Source organism: Echinops telfairi, unplaced genomic scaffold (genome assembly GCF_000313985.2).
Source record: "Echinops telfairi isolate 266 unplaced genomic scaffold, ASM31398v2 ScPeMD7_31;HRSCAF=116, whole genome shotgun sequence".
Lineage (NCBI taxonomy): Eukaryota > Metazoa > Chordata > Mammalia > Afrosoricida > Tenrecidae > Echinops > Echinops telfairi.
This window is the reverse complement of record NW_022103928.1, coordinates 4,733,471-4,748,496: the sequence shown is the minus strand read 5'-3', so window position 1 is coordinate 4,748,496 and position 15,026 is coordinate 4,733,471.

Below are 15,026 nucleotides of genomic sequence, written 5' to 3'. Positions count from 1 at the left end.
TATGTAGACAGTGCATCATTTGGGGTTTATTAGGGGGTGATACTTAGAGGACAAATCAGGGTAAGCTTTTGTCTCAAAAAACACTCAGAATTGACATAAAAAAACTGCAAAATACACACAGATTTACTGCTATATTTAAGTAGTCTCCGTTGTCTTAAATAATCCCAAAGAATCGTAGCAAGTGCATACCAATGCCATCAAATAGTTTAGGGATATTCCTTTATTTATAAGCCCAGTGTTAACATGATAGGCACTCAGAGGTATTTGATAACAGGACAGGATGAAGGGGAAGAAGACAGAAAGAAAGCAGATGATGAGGAGACATGTTCTCACCGCAGTCAAGTGGAGATTGAGTTAAGGTTCACAGAGTAGCCTTGGCAAAGACAAGGGTCTGTTATTTCTCAGAAATAAGCAAAGGAAGATGGAGGAGAGGTGAAGATTTAAAAAAAAAACCGGTTGAATCATGGTGTCTGTCTTGCTTTTGAGTTCTTTCATGCCAAAATGTGATCAGGGGTATACAGGAGGAACATCTTCTTCTGTAAGTTGTGTTCGAGGTCTACCCCCTAGTATTGTGGCAGGTCTAGAGAAGGATTTGAATATTTACGAAAACGGATCAAATATGAAATAAAGAGTCTGGGCACTACATTCTTTGCACTTGTGGAATCAGCTTTAATGTGTTCTCCAGAATGATAAGTAGTACTTTTGTTGAATTTACTCCTTTGTAGAAAACCATAAGTCCCACATATTACCCCTGGGAAAAAAATCCAGAAAGCAAAACAAAATAAAAATTCCAAAAGTTATCAGGACTGGATATTATCATTTTTCCCCCTTTGGTTAGCTGAGACTCCCCTCATAACCTCTGGCAAGTCCCATGATGGCAAGCACTGGAGAGGAAGAATAATCAGATCCTAGCTATTGATTTTACTACCTCTCCAGACTATGTGCATAGAATTTTCCATCTTTACATTGAGAAAAGGAAAGGAAAAAGAAACAGTAACATACGACACCCTGTCACTTTCCTATGATGGTCTGACTTTGAAAAAGGATTCTTTGGACTTAAGTCATAAACAGTCCTATGGGTTGGCGTTACCAATATTTCCTCTATGCAATTGCACAGCTTGGAAACAAGTGAAATACAATTCGGTTATATTCGGAAATTTTATTTTCTGAAGCAGGTGTGACTGAATATAAATAATGAGTTATTTATTAATTCTATAAACCACACAATTATCAGAATTTCATGAATGGAAGGAGTGTTAGGGTCATTTCGTTCCACCCTGTTGGGTATTTGAACATGTTTACCAAGCAAAACCTAAGCTGTAGTTCTCTAGAGAAGCAAAACCAGCGACACTTATAGATATGTACAAAGAGAGCCATCTATATCAAGACAAACGACGCACACAGCTGTAGAAGTGGCTAAACTTAGTTTAATTCAAATCTGTGTGTCAGATGTTAAAGCTGAAGACCCCACATGGCTACCAGGCCTGGGAAGCTGCAAGAAGAACAGCCAGAGGACAAAGAAGGAGGACAAAACAGGAAAACTGCAATGGTGGGTAGATCCAGAAGCAGACTGGCAGTGAAGATGGTAAGGCAGGCCCACGATAGCCCGGGGATGAGCAAGAAACATGGCAGGTCTTTGTCTGAAAAGTCCTAAGCACCAGTGGTTTATGTGACCCAGTCAGGATCCACACCAGCAAAGAAGACGGAGGTGAGTTCTCCACCACCTCTATTTGCATATATCCAGTAGGCTACACCCTCTAGGAGACAGGAAGACAGAGGTGAGTTCTTCACTGCCTGTATTTATGTATATGAAGTAGGCCACACCCTCCAGGAGACATTGTCAGGCTGCTGAGTAAGGTGCTGTCTTTCTATACAGGGCAGCCGGGGTCATTTATATTATGTCAGGTCCAAACTACTGAGGATGCTGGCATAGCCAAGTTGACAAAAACCTGTCTAACATACAAACCCACTGCTGTAGAGCCTATTCCCACTCAAAGGAATGCTATAGGAAAGAATAAAATTATTCTGGGTTTCCAAGTAGGTAAACTTTTATGGAAGCAGACTGCCTCATATTTTCCTTGAGTAGTGACTAGTGGGTTCAAATGGCTGAAGGTTTGGTTAACATCTACGTTTATCACCTTGCAAACTTTCTGTGTGTGTGTGTGTGTGTGTGTGTTAGTCTGGGTAGACTAGAGAAACAAATTCATTGATACTCATATACATGCAAGAGAGAATTTTATATCAGAAAGTAATTATGCATCAATAAAATACTCTAGCCCATTTCAGATCAAATCCATAAGTTCAATATTAGCTCATATGTCTGGTATTAACCCATGGATTCCTCTTCAGATCCATGCAGCACATGTAATGATGCTGAATGCAGGAATAACACAGGCCAGTGGATGGAACATCCTGTGGAAGACCACAGGCCAGTGGGTGGAAAGTCCTGTGGATCCAATGGCAGTGGATGCATCTCAAGGTCGCTGGCTGCTTCATGCATGGCTTCATGTGGCTTGTCAACAGGAATATGTAGCAGAGAGAGAGTGTGTTGCATCTCCAGGAAGGATGAGAAGAAGTCCCAGAATCCTCATGAGAAGGCCACGGTCCCAAAGAGGGATCACCCCATAAGAGGGAGTCTAACATGATTGACAGGTGAGACTCCACCCCTTCATTTTTATTTATCAAGTTGACATGAAATTGTGTAACTACAACACTGTGATAGATAGCTCATTACCTTAAAGGGTATTTAATTTGCTGCTTTGCCTTCTCTGACTATTGGCAAATGCCTACATAGTAGGGTGATTCAAAAGGTAGATGGAAAAATTAAATGAAAATACAGTGGAATTTTCCCATGAAAAAGTGAAAGCACCCTGGAATTCATAGCATCCAATCCATCCATCAGTACTGCTGTATTTTGTAAAGTCATAGAGTAAGTGGAATTTTCATTTACTCAATTGAATTTTCACCCAGTTTCTCAGATGAAAAATATGTGGAATTATCCTTTACCTTTTCATATCTATTGTAGTCCCTGTCTAGCCCATCCACCAACTGTCAGATCTACCGTGAAATTTTACACCGTTTCATCACTGTTCATTTCCTCCTCTACCACCCTAGTCCAAGCCACCATCATTCTCTCGTTTGGACACCTGTGATCAGTTCCTATCTTGTTTCATGCTTTCTTATGTCAAAAAGTATTACTACCAAATCATAGGCACCTTTACTCAAGAAAAAATGTGATATTACTCCTTGACCTATACTCTATCTCAGTCTGCACATTTCAGAAGTGGTGTGTCCATCTCTTTCCTCTTTCTCCCAATGAATTCTGTGTGAATCCAAGAGGACAATGTGGGTATCCTCAGTGGTTTCAGCTGGCGTTTGTTTTCAATTGAGTTTGGAAACAAAAAGAAGTTTGAAGGGGCATGATTAGAGACGTATAGGGTGGATAGGGTAAGCTACTCACATAGTACAACCCTTTCGAGCCTCAAAAAAATGAACAGGTGCATTGTTGTGGTGGCAAAAACTCCTCAGCTCAGCATTCCTGGCCTTTTCTCACCAATGCAACTTTCAATTTTCCTAAAACTTCTTAATAAGCCTCTGTGATCATCTTATGTCCTTTGAGAATATCTATGAGTATTACTTTTATGGAATCCCCCCAAAATGTGCACCATCATTTCTGAGCTGACCTCTCTGACCTTGATTGAACTGTCCCCACATATATGTTGGGGAGCCACTGTTCGGCTGGATTATTTTTGAAGGCACCTTCATGAGACTAAGATATGGGTATTACTGAGAAAGTTTGTCTGCAGCCATTTACTGATTACTGAGATAAGCTTAACCATGTTTTGTTTGGAATAAGACCCATGCACTGTCAACGGGAATCATAGTAGCAATATTGCTTGATGTGACCTGCCTCCATCTGTTCTCTACATAGTACTTTAGGGGGATACTTTCTAAGAATACATCATATTATATTATTCTCTTATCCAAAACATTCCAGTGATCCGACCCACTTGGAATAAAAGTTTGAGTCTGTACCAAAGACTTACAAGACCTGATATGATCTGGTCCCTGGATCTCCTAATTCTTGCTCACTATCCACTCCTGATCACCCATTGTGTAAGGCAGGGTTCTCTAGAGAAGCAAAAGCAAGACACTTATCTATATCTATCTACCTATCTATCTATATGAGAGGGGATACCCCTCAAAACATGGAATTTGTTCCCAAGGCTATGTATTTAATTTTTTTTTTTTTACCAGATAACCTTATCACCTTCAAAGTACTCTCCATTACACTTAATACATCTGTCAAATCTGTGATTCCATTCTTGGAAACATTTTTCTAATTACGCAATCTTTTCAGAACCTCTAAATAGACAGCTTGATTAACACTCTGACTGAGTGGAATGTACTCCAAATGCACAAGCTCCCTCACATCATAAAAACAAATGAGCATTTTCCTGATCTTTGATTTTACTTGATGATCTTTTGGGGGGGGGCGAGGTGAGGATGGCGTCTTCCACTTTCTTGATTGATGTTTGCTTTTGGGGCCATAAGAACAGCACCCTGTCTCGTCACACTTGGAAAAAAGTCTGTGTCACTTCAGAGCTGTTCTTTCAAAGCATGGCAGGTTTCCACTCAACACTCCTATTTCCTGGTCAGTCAGAACTGGAGGCACACATTTCTCAGTGACTCTTCTCATTCCCAAATCTTCCATTAAAACTTACTGAACTGAGCTCCAAGATAGTCCAGCTAACGCCCCCATCTCTTCGATGGTTCGGCATTGGTCTTTGAGCACAAATGCATAGATTTTATTGACATTTTTGTCCATTAGGGAAGTTGACAGATGTACAAAATGAGGTTTGTCATCAATCAACATTTCACCTTTTTTGAAATGAGAAAAATACTTGTACACTTGAGTTTTTCCCATAGCACTCTCCTTATAACCTGTGTTCAACATCACAGCAGTTTCTGTGGCATTTTTCCTGAGCAAGAAACAAAATTTCATAGCTACATGCTGTTCTCTTATAGCAGCCATCACAAAAAACAAGATTTGAGTGAAACTGCTTTTTGAAAAGAACTCACTGTAGGGCCGCGCCACTGGGTGCACTAACTCAGGGTGAGTTGGTCATTGCTCGCCTAGTGGGAAAAATTTTTACTATGAAAGCTCCTCCCAGTGGAGCTTTTTCCCGTATTTTTTGGTACCCCCTCGTGTGTGTGTGTTTGTGTGTATGGATAAATTTATGTAGAGAAAAAGAATATAACAGCAAATGTCCATACAGCAATATGGAAAGCTCAGTACAACTCACTCTGTGGGACAGTTTATATACTGAAAGTCCTTCCAACTCACGCAGCCAAAGAAGTAAATGGTAGAAAGATGAAGAGGTGAGGTATAGCAGAGGCCAGTAGTGCAGCATAGAGAAGCAGGTGGTGGTGGAGCCTCACCATGTAGCAATGCGAAGTGGTGCAAGGTGCGGCATCTGTAGTGGTGGTAAAACTAGTGAAGTCAACCTGCAGGTAGCAGACACCACAAGGGGGTCGGTGCTGAAGAGTGGAACAGGACAGCACAGCAACATGGTCCACCCTGTTCCATGGGTTGGCTCTGCCCACAGGTAGCACATTACACGTGATGAGGCAGGGCATCTATATCAGGCAGCAAGCTGGTCTGACCACCAGGACCACTAGGGAGAAAGAGAGAGGAGCTAGCCTCCAGGGAGCCATCTTCGTCACACCTCCAAAGGAGCTCAACAAACTGTGCCCTAGTTGACAGACTAAGCTCCACCCATGTCTTCTTACAGGTACCATGTTGGCACAAAAAACCCCAACTATCTCATTCATCAAGAACCCAAATTTTTGAATCTATTGCTTTCTCTATATTTGAAACACAAATGGTTGACTTAATACAGATCTCAAAGAATGAAACATATAATTGGATCCCAGCCATTGCTTTTTATAGTTTTCTAGCTTATTAGGCAACAGATTTGACATACTAATGACAGAAGACTTGATGTGCTGTGGAATGACATAAAGAATATCATACACGAATAAAGCAAAAGATCATTAAAAAGACAGTAAAGATCAGAGTGTAGGTCAGAAGAGACTCTGAAACTTGCTCTTAATCATAAAGTAGCTAAGGCAAATGGAAAAAATGGTGAATTAAAAGCCGGATAGAAAATTTCAAAGGACACCTCAAGAAGAAAAAGTAAAATATCATAAAAAATAAGCAAAGACCTAAAGATCAGGAACCAAAAAGGAAGAACACACTCAGAATATCTTAAATTGAAATAACTCAAGAAAAAATTCAGGACTTGAGTTGAAATTTTGAAAGATTCTATGGGCAAAACATTGAATGATGTAGGAAGCATCAAAAGAAGATGGAAAGAAAGCACAGAGTCACTGTACCAAGAAGAACTAGTTGGCATTAAACCATTTCAAGAGGTAGCATATTGTCAAGAACCCATGACAGAAGGGTTCAGAATGAAGAAGTTCATTTCTCAATAAACGAATGAAGCATTGGAAGCACTGATTGATCTATGCCAGGAAATTTGGAAGAAAAGTTCTTGGCCAATTTATTGGAAGAGAGCTATATTTGTACCCATTCCATAGAAAGATGACCCCACAGAATGATCAATTTATAGAACAATATAATTGATATCATATACAAGTAAAATTTTGCTGAAGATCATCCAAGAACGGCTGCAGCAAAAGTTACTTTGATAGGTGTGTTAGTCCAGATTGACTAGAGAAACAAATCCAATGACACTCTATATGTATAAGAAAGAGCTTTATATCAAAGAGTAATTGTATATTATGAAAACATCCCAGCCCAGTCCAGATCAAGTCCATAGTCCAATTTTAGCCCATAAGTCCCATATTAGGTCATAAATCCCTCTTCTAGATTCATGCAGCACATGTAATGATGCAAAATGCAGGAAGATCACAGGCCAATGTGTGAAAAGTCATGTGGATCCAGCGGTGGTGGAAGCATCTCCAGGGCTCTCCTAAGTCTCAGCATGGCTCCACTGGCTTGTCAACAGGAAGGTAAAAGCAGTGAGAGAGGGAGAGGCCTGCCTCCAGTGAGCCCTTTATCTTGGTAGCCCTCCAATCAAGCTGTAATTGACAGGTTTAACTCTGCCCATATGTACCTATGGAAACCATGTTGGCACAAAAACCCTAACTATCACAGCAGGGAACTGTCAGAAGCTCAGGCTGGATTCAGAAGAGGACATGGAACAAAGGAAATCATAGCTGATGTCAGATGTTTCTTGGCTGAAAGCAGAGAATACCAAAAAGATATTTATTTATGTTTTATTTACTATGCAAAGGCATTCAACTGTGTGGATCATAACAAACTATAGATAGTCTTTAGAAGAATTGCGATTCCAGAACACGTAATTGTGTTATACGGAAGCTGTACCTTGTTTCCCTAAAAATAAGACAGTGTCTTATATTAATTTTTGCTCCCCAAGATGCGGTAGGTCTTATTTTCAGAGGATGTCTTATTTTTCCATGAAGAAGAATACGGTACACATTTATTGTTTATTATTTTATTAAAAGAGACCTCACACTTCCTGTCTGCTCCGGCTGCACTGCGGCTAACAGTGAGCTGCGCAGCAGCGCCTGCTGCTACAGTCCAGAGTCCAGAGTTATGGTAGCTTGGGGAGGGCTTATTTTGGGGGAGGTCTTATTTTTGGGAGATGACTTATATTTCAGTGAGAGGCAAAACTGTAAGTAGGTCTTATTTTGGGGGATGTCTTACTTTCGGTGAAACAGGGTACATGGATCAAGAGGAAGTTGTGTGAACAACAAGAGGGGGCATATTGCATGGTTGAAAATCAAGAAAATTGTATATCAGGCTTGTATCCTCTCGCAACACTTATTCAGTCTGTAAACTGAGCAAATCTTCAGAGATGCTGGATTATATGAAGTAGAATACAGCATCAGTAACTGAGGAAGGTTTATAAACAAACTGTGATGTGCAGATGACATAACCTATGAAAATGATACAAATGAGGAAGCACATGCTGATGAAGATCAAGTAATGGAGCCATAGTTTAGATTAAAACTTAATATAAAAAAACCCTAAATCCTCACATCTGGATCCATAGGTCCTAATAAACTGAGATAGATTAAAATTGTCAAGAAATTTGTCTTATTTTGATCCACAATCAAAGTTCATGGAACCAGCAGTCAAGAGATCAAACGATGCATTGCATTTGGTAAATCTGCTCCACAAGACTTCTTTAAAATATTGAAAAGCCAGGATTCTACTTTGAGGACTAAGATGAGCCTGGCCCAACCCATGGTATTTTCAATTGCCTTACATTCATGTGAATGTTAGACATTGAATAAAGAAAATCAAGGGAGAATCAGTGCATTTGAATTCTAGTGTTGGTGAAGAATATTGAAAATACCATGGACTGCTAAAAGAACCAGCAAATCTGTCTTGGAAGAAGTACAACCCAAATGTTCCGTGGAGACAAGGAAAGTAAAACATGATCTCACGTACTTCGGATGTATTATTAGGAGAGACCAGTCTGTGAAGAAACATATCATGCTTGGCAAAGTTGATGGGCCGTGAAAAAGAGAAGGCCTTCAACAGGATGGATTATCACAATGGCTCCAACAGTGAGATTAAACATAGGTATAATTATGAGGATGATGCAGGACCAGTTGTTGCTTCATTTTGTTGTACATAGGATCACTAGAGATGATTTTGGATCATTGATAACCTGACACAGGGATATAATTGTTGACATCAGACAGATCTTGGCTCAAAGCAGAGAACACTAGAAAAATGCTTGTTTGTGTTTCATTGACTATGCAAAGGCTGTGTGGAATGTAATAATCTGTGGGTAACCTTGAGAAGAATAGGAATTCCAAAACACTTCATTGTGCTAATTTGGAACTTTTACATGGATCAAGAGGCAGTTGTGCCAACAGAACAAGGAAATACCGCATTGTTTAAAATCAGGAAAGTTGTGTATCAGGTTGGATCCTCTCACCATAGTTCAATTTGTATGCTGAGAAAATCATCAGAGAAGCTGTATTATATGAAGAAGAGTGAGGCATCAGGATTGGAGGAAGGCTTATTAACAAGCTGAGATATGCATATGACACAACCTTGCTTGCTGCAAGTGAGGAGGATTTGAAGCACTTACTGATGAAGATCAATTGTAGCCTTCTGTATGGATTATGACCCAATGGAAGGAAGACCCAAATCCTTACAACTGGACCAATAGGTAACATCATGCCAAATGAAGAAAACATTGACGTTGTCAAGGATCTTGGTCCTTGATTGGAACCACAATCAAAGCTCATGGAAGTGGAAGTCAAAAGAAGAGCTGCATTAGATAAATTTGCTGCACAAGACCTTTTCTGAGTGTTAAAGAGTGAGGGTATTACTTTGAGGACTAAGGTGCGCCTAACCCAAGCTGGGGTATTCTCCATTACATCATATGCCTGTGAAAGTCGGACATTGAATAAGGAAGACCTTAGAGGAATCAATGCATTTGAATTGTGGTGGTGGTGCTGGAGAAGAATATTGAATGTACACAGATTACTCAAAGGGCAAACTGATCTGTATTAAAAGAAATAAGGCCAGAGTGCTCCTTAGAGGCACGGATGGAGAGATATTGTCTTACATACTTTGGACATATTGTCAGGAGAAACCAGTCCCCGGAGAGGGACATCATGTTTGGTAAAGTGGAGGGATAGTGAAAAAGAGCAAGGCCTTAGACAAGATGGATTGACACTGTTGTTCATCAGTGGGCTCAGGTATAAAAGCAATTGTGAAGATGGTACAGGACCATGCCACGTTTTGTTCTGTTGTGCCTAAGGTCACTGTGGGTTGGAGCTGACTGAATCGCATCTCATAACAACACCAGGGCTGGTGGTTCCATTTGGAACTGCACTTAGCAACAACAGCAACAACTTCATCAGGTTACATCAATGGAATTTTCTAGGCTTCTATTAAATATAATAATAGTAAAGAGAGGTCTTCTCTAACCACCCATTCTAAAGTAATGCCATCATTATTTATCTCCAGCTTTTATAACCTTCTGGAAATGTCTGCTTTGATTATCTTCAATGTATTTATCATCTCCTGACACTGGATGCATTCCGTTTTAAAGTTTGCTACTCTCTATAAGCCCTAACCGAATTGCAAGCTTTCTGAAGTCAAATATTTTGTGTATAGTCACTTCTGTAACTCCAGAACTTGGCATCTTTCCATAAAATTGTGTTATGAAAAGAGTGAATGAATAAAGGAGTATAGAAGATCTTTCATGCGCTTTCCAAGCGCCTGTCTTCATTTCCTTGATGATATGCACCCTGTCAACCTTTCTCCAGAAGAAACAACCCTTGTCCACCATGATCTACATAAGGTTTCTACTCCCCTTCTCTCCTGGTCTTCTTTTTCTGCCACCCTTTCAATGACTATCTCATCGAGACTGAACTAGACTGAGTATGTGGGCTCTGGAGCCAGCCTTCAGATTCTAATCCATTTTCTCCACCACTTGCTTACTTACTGACACAAGTCACTTGGTGTTCTTTGGTAATAAACAATAAACAAACTTAAACAACAAAATTGCATTATAAGATATATAGAATGACTAAGCGACCTTCTGGAAAAATTCAGTTTCTGTAAAAGTCTGGCACAAGAAGGAAAGTCAGAACAAGGGGCCAGCACCGTAGGGCCATCTCCGCAGAGCATTACTACTGGGATGTTGCCAGCCCTGGTATTTTCTGTCTGTGGTACACTTCACTCATGATGTAAGCTCCTGGAACTTTCGCTGCCGAGGATTTGCTCTGGTTCACATTTGCCCTGGAGTTTGACTGATGTTTAATTAAGACTGCAACTAATGGTGAGGAGGTAGAAACACAAAGAAAAGAAGATAAAATGGTTATTGAACAGGCCTATGAGATGCCTGTATCATTTTGAAATCCTTTCTTTCCTCCGTGGTAAGGGGCGAGTGTAATTCAAACTTTGTCTTGAAGCTTATATAATAGTGTATAATGTGTGTAAGGGGCTTTAGCATAGTGTCTGGAACCCAGTAAGCACCACAATCCTACAGCAGGCGATGCAATACTCTAGCAGTGGTCAAATGGGCTGTCATTGTCTTATGTCAGACACTTCTGCTGGGGCTATGGCAGAACGCCCAGTTTTACCTACTGCATTAACAATCAACTCTATGTGAGATTGCTGTCAATCAAAACTCCTGAAAGATGCTTCTGGTGGGTTTTGAACCCCGTTTCTCCCGCCAACACAGCTGATTATTTGGACATAATTGTAGGACCTCACACTTCACACATGACACTTAACTGTGTTAGATATGACCCATCATTATCTTTAGCTGAGACGTTTAGTTTCACATCACTTGCACACGTGAGGCCCTTTACAACTAAAAAAACCCCACACAAGTGAAAGTTATATTTCAGTTGTCTGGATTTTACTGCCTAATGCAGCATCCGTTTCCCGGGTATAAGCAAAAGTCCTTTTATTTCTAGTTTTAATTCCACTTTTATTTCTAATTTTAATGCCCTGGGCCCTCCCAACACAGGCAAATCTAAGTACTTTGTAATCCATACTATGTGAGGTTCTCAGATTAGCATCAGTCTTTTGGATCGTTTCCAAGAACTGAGGTTTTAAGCAAAGAGCAAGCTAACTCTTAGAGGATATGGATGCATGTTCTCCGTCTTGTAAGTTTAACCTTAGCTTTAAAAGCCATGGATGCTATTTCAAAGCAAATGTAACTTACATGATCTGATTGTCAACAACGCAATATCTCTACTCTCTGTGGTCCTGGCCAGGCTCATGGGATCCACTACAATAGGACCAGGCCTCCTGAGAGATTTAGGATGGTGCTATTTCAGTGCTTTGGCCTTTTCTGTGGAAACCATAGTGAGTACTGGTATTCTGTGTAGAATATATTGGTAATATATGCCTGCTGGCTGCTTATCTTTTACATTTTCCAAATGTCCTTAGAATGCCAAATAAAATTTCTTAGCATTACTGTTCTTTTGACTGGAGTTGGAGTTATGCCACCATTTCAAAACAAAATACAGGTGTCTTATTGTACAAAGATTTTCTATATGCCGTGCTTTAAATTATGGCTGGTACACTGAGGTTCTATGTCTGACACTAAGGTATTTTGTATTTCCTTTTCCTATGTTGCTGGGGATACTATTTCAATTAACCTCTCGTATTATTGACATCTATCATGTTTACATATATGAGGGAGATAAATGCCTTACATGGACTGATCAAAAAAGAGCATTTTTTGCAGTTATTGAACTCATTGGGTAATAGTGTTTTGGTCTTTCATTTCCCAGTATTTTTAAAGCCTTTGGAAATATCTGAAGGAAGGTTCCTGATTCTCAAAGCAACCATAGGACTATAGCCAGACTTAACTTTGCAGGAATGAAAGTGAACAGCTGAATGCAAGGGGATTGGGGCAACTGCTGGCCATTCACAGGTACTCAGCTCTCTTTTCTTTGCATTTTCTTCAGATCAAGCTAAATGTTACTTTTCTTCAAAAATCCCTGTGCCCTTCCAGCAGAGCACTCTGCTTTCAGCACGCCTCTCCATGGGACCCGATGGAGCGTGTGCAGGGCAGCATAGGGCCCCGGAGGGCAAGGCTGTGGTTTGGTGAGCTGTACCAAAGAGCATGCTAAACAAAGGCCTTTGAAAGGTCTCCTCTGTGGGAAAAATGATTATTCCCCTGTAGGGATAACCTCCTCAGGCATGAACAGGCTTCCAAGTCTTCTCAATGCTTTTATGTTCTTTGTGCTAACTGGAAAATGTAAACCCGATAATGTTTTCTCTCTCCTGTCTATTTATTATTTGTACTTGCATGAATTCTGACCTCACTGAGCATGGTCATAGTATTTAATGTGAGATTCTTTGTTTGAGCAATGATTTCATCTTTCCTCCATCTAAGTTTTAAACCTTCTGGGGCCAGATAGTATTCGTTCCTCTCCCGCTTCTGATTGTACAAAACAGATGATTATTCTAGCAAACTGGCGCCCTTCACCCCCTTTTTATTTTTTAATAGTAAGAGGTGATCAAACCTCTGTACCTTTTTCCTGGAAGATGAGATACAAGTAAAACTACAGGGTAAATATCTATGTGAAATGGTATAAATGATTGCAAGAAAATGTAGTTTCAACAACATGACCTCCTGAAGTGGTATTTGGAAAGTAAACATAGGCTGTGGTTTAATGATGAAGTATGAAGGAAGTGGAAGCCAATCTAGGATGAAGGGTTATACAGTCAGACTTTGCATTCTCCTTTAGGGACTAGAGCTCAACATACATTTTATTCTAAGACAACTTATGGAATTTGGTGCTGACTGTGAAATCTTGTGGCTGGCCCTGGGGTCAAAGATGGCTCTTATCTTGGTGTATGTTTTGTGTCACCCTCCCTGGGTCACTCTTCCATGCAGCTGAAGATCTTCAGAGCCCTAGGCTTCTCTGTGGAATGTCACTTGCTTTATAACAAATGACCTTCCATGCACTGGGTAGATAGATGGAAGATGCACATCATAGCATTAAGGGCTCTGTTCTTTTTTCATATCCTCATGAGAAAATGATCTGCTTTAGGTTTTATCGTATGAGGTCATTTAACCTCTTCTTTTCTTTTTTACTGTGTATTTCGTTGAATTTCACAGCTTACTGGCTCCATTTAAGACATGCTACCCAGACTGGGTTGTATTACATCTTTCATCTAGAACAGGGAAGGACCAGGGCACTCAAATACCTCTAGGAAAAGTCTAGATAAAGAGAGACATTCCTGGGACCCCACCCTCTTGGCTTAGCCCTAGTGGTTGACAACAATTGGGCAACAAAGAAAAGAATCTTGGAGTAGCAATTTGAAATCTATCTATCTATCTATCTATCTATCTATCTATCTATCTATCTATCATCTATCAATCATCTATTTATCTATCTGTCGATTGATTGAATATCTTTGGCCTCCAACCATGAAAGTAGAAATTCCATACATTACAGCTATATTATGAGAGACTCCTGGGTGGTATAAAGAGTTTACACTAATTTAAAGGTTGATAGTTTGAACCCACCTAGCAAAATTGCAGAAGAAAATCCTTGACAAACTGCTTCTGATAAATATTACAGCCAATAAAACCCTATGTAACAGTTCTATCCTGTCACTCATAAGATTGCCATGAGTCAGAATGGGCTCCACAGCAACTGAACACAACACATGCAATTGTTACATTTACTAGTGCTCTTTTAAATCCTATTCAAGAAAGTGCCCAAATAATTTTGCCCCAAGGCAAACTTCTTCAAAGCAAGAAATGGCCCACTAGGGCTAAGCCAAGAGAGGCATTCATGGTAACAACTGGATAGACTACTATCAGTGATGTATGCTGGCCATTCCCTCTTTCGGTGCTTGCAGCTTCCTTGTTTTTATTCTCTGTGGAATTCCCCCACCCCCTTGCTTACTCAAAAGTAAAACTTATGAAAAACATCATATTTTGTTTCCATATATTATATTCTCTGTGGGCATACCAAAAAAGTATGAAATGAAATATTCTTAGTTTTCTTCATTGCCTCTATTCATAGAAAGTGTTACTACTTGTGCCTTCATTGTTCCGAAGAAGTACTTCAAGACAGCGACCAGAATAAAGGAAGAATGGCAGGAAGATAAGTTCTGAAGCTCATCCTCAGCATGAGGAACATTCACAGTACAATACTAGGCTCCATTCTTAAAACAGGACTCGGTGCCGGTGTACAGGCACTAAAGTGTATCAGAAGGCTGGTGACATGGGCAATACTGACAGAAATAGCTTCATGGGGAAGGGCCCTGCAGTTGGTTGAATGCCCTCCTTTTGCCATTTTAAAATCCTAAATTGTTTCTGGACACGAGGGCTTGCATTTTTATTTTGCCCTGTTCCCACTAATTATACACGCGACCCTGCATGGAGATGAGAGTGGGCCTTAGCAGGGGCATCATGGTGTGGGAGACCAGAGCTCAGGCTCTGATTGCTACTCGTAGAGAGCGTCCT